Raw genomic sequence first — 6,938 nt, 5'->3', positions numbered from 1 at the left:
TCGCTCGGATGTTCGTCGTCTTTCGCCGAGCCAGTGCTGGCAATCCGGCGAAGCCGAACGGAGCCGATTCGGGCACGATATCGGCGTCTTTCCACGTGCTCGCCGGCGACCGTCGCACGAGTACGGTAAACCGCGTCAGCCGGGGCGGAGTTCGGGACGCCGATGCGAAAGTGGGAAGCGCCGCTCGGATCTTCGCCGTTTTTGGAGGAGTCAGTGGCGGCACTCCGGTGAAGCCAAGGTGCGCCAATTCGCGCACGATATCGGCGTCTTTCGACGTGCCCGCCGGCCACCGTCGCACGAGTACGGCAAACCTCGTCTGCCGGGGCGGGGTTTGCGACGCCGACGCAAAAGTGGGAACCGCCGCTCGGATGTTCGCCGTTTTTGGCAGAGTGAGTGCTGGCACTCCGGCGAAGCGAAAGAGCGCGAATGCGCCCACGAAAGTGGCGTGTTTGGACGTGCTTGACGACGACCACCGCAGGAAAACGAAAAACCACGTCAGCCGGGGCGAGCGACCCATGGCGGTCTGGGTGCTTATCGCTGCTATTATAGGGGCACCCCGGCAGACGCAAAAAAAAAAAAAAATTTTTTTCGACATTCTTTTTTGCTCGTCGACCTCGGGTGACCCAGGTCGCAGTGGGAGCCGCGCACGAAAGCGGCGTCGCGAGACGGCTTCGCGGTCGCTAGTCGCACGAGCTCGGCAACCGCGTCTGCCGGGGCGGAGTTCGGGACGCCGACGGCTAAGTGGGAACCGCCGCTCGGATGTTCGCCGTTTGTGGCCGAGTGAGTGCTGGCACTCCGGCGAAGCCAAACGGGGCCGATTCCGGCACGATATCGGCGTCTTTCTACGTGCTCGCCGGCGACCGTCGCACGAGTACGGCAAAGTGCGTCTGCCGGGGCGGGGTTTGCGACGCGTACGCAATAGTGAGAACCGTCGCTCGGATGTTCGTCGTCTTTCGCCGAGCCAGTGCTGGCACTCCGGCGAAGCCGAACGGAGCCGATTCGGGCACGATATCGGCGTCTTTCCACGTGCTCGCCGGCGACCGTCGCACGAGTACGGTAAACCGCGTCAGCCGGGGCGGAGTTCGGGACGCCGATGCGAAAGTGGGAAGCGCCGCTCGGATCTTCGCCGTTTTTGGAGGAGTCAGTGGCGGCACTCCGGTGAAGCCAAGGTGCGCCAATTCGCGCACGATATCGGCGTCTTTCGACGTGCCCGCCGGCCACCGTCGCACGAGTACGGCAAACCTCGTCTGCCGGGGCGGGGTTTGCGACGCCGACGCAAAAGTGGGAACCGCCGCTCGGATGTTCGCCGTTTTTGGCAGAGTGAGTGCTGGCACTCCGGCGAAGCGAAAGAGCGTGAATGCGCCCACGAAAGTAGCGTATTTGGACGTGCTTGACGGCGACCGCCGCAGGAGTACGAAAAACCACGTCAGCCGGGGCGAGCGACCCACGGCGGTCTGGGTGCTTATCGCTGCTATTATAGGGGCACCCCGGCAGACGCAGAAAGAAAAAAAAAAATGGGGACATGGCGTGCGTCACCGTGCGGCTTCGCAGCGTTGCCGAAGTCGCCGAGCCCTTCGACTGAGCCGAACGGCGGACAGGGAACGTTGGTCGGCCGTTCTAACCTGTCGGTGCCACGCCGAGACGTCGTTAAGGAAAACCGCGTCGTGGGCCTCTACGACGCCGTCGAGTCGTTGTACGTTTGGTGTCCAGCGTGTCGGCGGCGAGTAGCGGACACGTCGTTCACGACTTCGGTCTTTCGCAGTCGACGCGAACTTGCGGAGAGTCGTGGTGCCTCACGTTTTCGGCAGAAACCGCGGCGGAATTTTCCCGTGCGTGCGCGCACGACCTCGGTGCTGTGCCGTCAGCGTAGTGTTGCACAAACTCGTGGCCTACCCAAGGTGCGGTACGTTTGCGGCCGTATCCTCGGTGGGAATTTCGTGAGTAGGGTCGCAAATTCTACGACCTCGGCGGGTTTGAGAGCGACGTAGACTTGTGGCACGCTCAACATGCCACACGTTTCGGGGCACACCCGCGGTGAAATTTTCTCGAGTACGCTCGTATTAGGGCCCAAGGAGGTCTGGGTACTTATCGCTGCTATTATGTGGGGGTTCTCGTGAGCGGCGTACGCGAAAGCGACCGGGTGTCTGATATGCGGCGGGCTTCGGCCTCGTCAAGCGTGTCCTCGGGTCTGCTCCAGGGGAATCCACGGCAGTCGTCTGCAGCCTCATCCGCTTGATGCGTTAGGGGCTGGTTGTCGGACGGTGCCGTTTTACCACGATATCGAGGTGTGTTCCGTGTCGTCCTCGGGCGATTCAGATGCGAAAGCGCCGAAGACGCGGGCGTGACCCGTCGTCTGGCGGCTTTGCAGTCTCGGCTCCGTTGCTAGTTCCGGCCGGTCCACCGACAGTGCAGCGGGCTTGGGCAACCCGCACGGCGCGACCGAGTCGATGCAACGAAAAAGAGCGAGCATGAACGTGCTTCTTGCCGCACGGCTCCCACTCGTCTTTCGGGAAGGTTGTGCCGTAGCGAGCTCGAACGCCGTCATCTCGGAGTGCAAAATAAGCGTGTTGGGGCGCCTGAAGGTGGCCTCCGCCGCACACAGACTGCGTCCGGCCCGCCGAGGGCGAGGACGGACGCGCAGTCGAACGATTACCTGGTTGATCCTGCCAGTAATCATATGCTTGTCTCAAAGATTAAGCCATGCATGTCTAAGTACATGCCGAAATAAGGCGAAACCGCGAATGGCTCATTAAATCAGTTATGGTTCCTTAGATCGTTTCTTCCTACTTGGATAACTGTGGCAATTCTAGAGCTAATACATGCAGTGAGCCTGGAGCCCTTTGGGTAACGGGTGCTTTTATTAGACCAAGATCGATCGGGTTTCGGCCCGTATTGTGTGGTGACTCTGGATAACTTTGTGCTGATCGCATGGCCACGAGCCGGCGACGTTTCTTTCAAGTGTCTGCCTTATCAACTTTCGATGGTAGGTTACTTGCTTACCATGGTTGTTACGGGTAACGGAGAATCAGGGTTCGATTCCGGAGAGGGAGCCTGAGAAACGGCTACCACATCCAAGGAAGGCAGCAGGCGCGCAAATTACCCACTCCCGGCACGGGGAGGTAGTGACGAAAAATAACAATACGGGACTCTTTTGAGGCCCCGTAATTGAAATGAGTACACTCTAAATCCTTTAACGAGGATCAATTGGAGGGCAAGTCTGGTGCCAGCAGCCGCGGTAATTCCAGCTCCAATAGCGTATACTAAAGCTGCTGCGGTTAAAAAGCTCGTAGTTGGATCTCAGTTCCAGACGAGTAGTGCATCTACCCGATGCGACGGCTCGGACTGAACATCATGCCGGTTCTTTCTTGGTGCACTTCATTGTGTGCCTCGAGATGGCCGGTGCTTTTACTTTGAAAAAATTAGAGTGCTCAACGCAGGCGAGTCGCCTGAATAAACTTGCATGGAATAATAGAACAAGACCTCGTTTCTGTTCTGTTGGTTTTTGGAATACGAGGTAATGATTAAGAGGGACGGACGGGGGCATTCGTATTGCGGCGCTAGAGGTGAAATTCTTGGACCGTCGCAAGACGAACTACTGCGAAAGCATTTGCCAAGAATGTTTTCATTGATCAAGAACGAAAGTCAGAGGTTCGAAGGCGATCAGATACCGCCCTAGTTCTGACCATAAACGATGCCAACCAGCGATCCGCCTGAGTTACTCAAATGACTCGGCGGGCAGCTTCCGGGAAACCAAAGTATTTGGGTTCCGGGGGAAGTATGGTTGCAAAGCTGAAACTTAAAGGAATTGACGGAAGGGCACCACCAGGAGTGGAGCCTGCGGCTTAATTTGACTCAACACGGGAAAACTTACCCGGCCCGGACACTGGGAGGATTGACAGATTGAGAGCTCTTTCTTGATTCGGTGGATGGTGGTGCATGGCCGTTCTTAGTTGGTGGAGCGATTTGTCTGGTTAATTCCGATAACGAACGAGACTCTAGCCTATTAAATAGGTGCGGGGTTCCCAGCACCTTACAACCTTCTTAGAGGGACAAGCGGCTCCTAGCCGCACGAAACAGAGCAATAACAGGTCTGTGATGCCCTTAGATGTCCGGGGCCGCACGCGCGCTACACTGAAGGAAGCAGCGTGTCTTTATCCCTGTCTGAAAAGACTGGGTAACCCGTGGAACTTCTTTCGTGATTGGGATAGGGGCTTGCAATTGTTCCCCTTGAACGAGGAATTCCCAGTAAGCGCGAGTCATAAGCTCGCGTTGATTACGTCCCTGCCCTTTGTACACACCGCCCGTCGCTACTACCGATTGAATGATTTAGTGAGGTCTTCGGACCGATGTCCGGCGCGGCCTTTCGGTTGCGCCGGTCTGTTGGAAAGATGACCAAACTTGATCATTTAGAGGAAGTAAAAGTCGTAACAAGGTTTCCGTAGGTGAACCTGCGGAAGGATCATTAACGGATTGTGAAGGGTGAGCGCCTCAGCTGCGTCTGCGCCCGACACTTTCTGCCGCTGACCCCGTTTGGACGCGGGGTCGGCTTTTCCCCACGGGGCTGCCTGAATGTGGAGCGGCACCCCGTGACAAATTGTTGCGCCCAGCGGACGCCAACACCGCGACCTTGGACGGTCGGCCAGGTGGCGGACGCGGGTACAAACGGCGCAACGCACTCATAGGTCGGCTTTCGACCCGCCACTGCACCGTGGCTCGAAGCGCTCGAAATGCGCGACCCGACCGCTGCGGGACCGCCTAGTACTGTAAACAGGAGCGGCGGAGCGCGAACGGCGAGTCGTGGTTACGTCGGTAGAAGGCGAGGCTGCGCGTTCCCGAAACGCCAGCCGAGTGCCCTCCCGACCGTTCGAGCGTGCAAGAACGAGACCCGACAATCGCGCGGCGACTGCCAAGTACGAGAGGAACGGCACAAGCGTCGGCGGTCGGTCAAGGAACTGGCGATGTGACGGGTCCGCTGTGCACCAGTGCATACCGTCCCGCCGTCCGCGGCAAGCGCCTCCGCGTCCTCGGGTGACGGAGGCTGCCGGTCGGTTCTTGCAGGCGAGGGATCTCGCTGGCACCGGTTCGCGTTGACGCGCGGCCGGTCATGGCACGGCGATGCGACGGCCGAGGTGCGCAGTACTCGATGGAGGAACCGCACGCTCCGATGACCGTCCCGCCCTCCGCGGCGTATGCGTACCGACCGTAATGGTTGCAGCAGCGCCGGCCGGCTTTTGAATTCGCCACACGAAACACGGTGCGAGATCGCGGTTAGGGGAGCGTCGACGTTGCCAGGCGTTTTGCTTGCTGCCGAGGGAAAGGCGGCACGGCCACGTCGCGCTCGTCGCGATTAGCGGGTCTGCGCGCTTTGGGAAGGTGCCGCAACGACTTGCCGAAAGAGGAAGCACGGAAGAACGAGGGACTTGGACGTCCCGACAATTGAACGCACTTGCGGCCAGGCCCTTGCTGGCTTCGTTCTTCCGCCTCGAGTAGGCTCGTACGCGGCTCCGGCGCCGAAAGTGGTCCTTGGCACCGACTTCGGTGGACGTGGGAAGTGCCGCGCAAGTACGGCGCGCCTGGCTCCACCTGTTGGCTAAAGTAGGCAGCCGGATCGGCATTTTGGTGTGCGGTGGCAAACCGTGGATGCGAAAAAAGCTTGTGCGATTTCGTGGAACAAAAAGCGGGGGTCCCCCTTTTTATGCGGAGGAGACCGACCCGCCCGCCGTGGTGAACCGCGACGCCACGGTAAAAACGGGAGAGGCTTGTCGATGGGACCGTGCATCCCGCGCTCCACGGAGGCCGGGAGGCGGCCGCCCGAGGAAATGTGTAGCCGTCGAGGCCCGCATCTGCGTGCACTCTTATCCAAATGGGTGTACCGCAGGCATTTTCTGGTTAGGCGGGCCAATGAGAGCGAGCACACAACGATACCTACGGGTCCGGCTTGGAGAACCGGCTTCGACGCCTCCCGAGTATTTATAGAGGGGTGGACCACGAAAGCACTCGCAAGTAGCGGAAGCGAAACGCCGTCCGAAACGCACCGTTTGCTCGATTTGCGGCAGCCGAAAAAGGCGCGGCAGAGTTTTGGAGTCCAAGCGTGCGCTGAAAAGCGCCCTTCTTGGCCACTGTTTGGCCGAGTGCCAGAAACGTTTGGTTTTGACTGTACGGAATTGAACAAACACTTTTTCACGACTCTAAGCGGTGGATCACTCGGTTCTCGGGTCGATGAAGAACGCAGCCAGCTGCGAGACTTGGTGTGAATTGCAGGACACACTGAGCACTGATTCTTTGAACGCACATTGCGGCCTTGGGTCTTCCCTTGGCTTCGTCTGTCTGAGGGTCGGATCACATATCAAGAGAGCCTTCGGCGCACAAGGGAACGTGAGCCGTCGACTCGTTTTGACCGCGTCGGCAACACGGACAGCACGCTGAACACCTCACAGCGAGCGCCAACAGCGGCCACTCAAGGGCGAGACGGTGGCGACCGTCGTGCCAGAGCCCAACCGAAACGGGGGCGACCGACTGCATTGAGGATGTGGCACCTCGTTGAGACCGCCGCAGGACTTCGAGTCGGAAGGAAGCCTGCAGGGAAAGTGCGGTCGAGGTTGCGTACTCCTCTCTGCGACCGGGCGCGCAAGAGCTGCGAGAGCCACGGACGCGCAACTTTAACGCACGGTAAACACGAGGAGCGAAAGCCGGCCAGCAAAGCTTCTCCAGCCGTGCGCAAAGTGCGCGAGATCGCAGCCTTGCGTTGCGCTTGTTGCCCTCGAAGTAAGCAGGGTGTCCCGTAGACCGGGCGCTCGAACACGCTGCGGGGCCGTGCCTCCTCCAGGCTTTGCCGCGCGAACAGGGAACGTTCGCGCGCAAAGCGCAGGGAGGTGAGGAGGCTGCGCCCGACGTTTGCGGTTCGCTGCGTACGCGGTTGATGCGGAGAGCACGGCGCG

The 6,938-nt window shown here is 59.5% G+C and overlaps 2 non-coding genes across 2 annotated transcripts; both read left to right on the top strand.

The window, feature by feature from the left end:
* The first annotated feature begins 2,650 nt into the window (after positions 1–2,650).
* LOC142793808 (small subunit ribosomal RNA) lies at positions 2,651–4,465 on the top strand. The gene has a single exon (XR_012891836.1). It is a non-coding gene; the product is annotated as a small subunit ribosomal RNA (ribosomal RNA).
* Positions 4,466–6,184: 1,719 nt separating this feature from the next.
* On the top strand, positions 6,185–6,337 carry LOC142793814 (5.8S ribosomal RNA). Its single transcript, XR_012891842.1, has one exon. It is a non-coding gene; the product is annotated as a 5.8S ribosomal RNA (ribosomal RNA).
* Positions 6,338–6,938: the final 601 nt, after the last annotated feature.

This window comes from Rhipicephalus microplus, unplaced genomic scaffold (assembly GCF_043290135.1).
Source record: "Rhipicephalus microplus isolate Deutch F79 unplaced genomic scaffold, USDA_Rmic scaffold_337, whole genome shotgun sequence".
NCBI classification, from domain to species: domain Eukaryota; kingdom Metazoa; phylum Arthropoda; class Arachnida; order Ixodida; family Ixodidae; genus Rhipicephalus; species Rhipicephalus microplus.
Note: the sequence above shows the minus strand (reverse complement) of the source record. Positions and strands in the feature narration are given on the sequence as shown.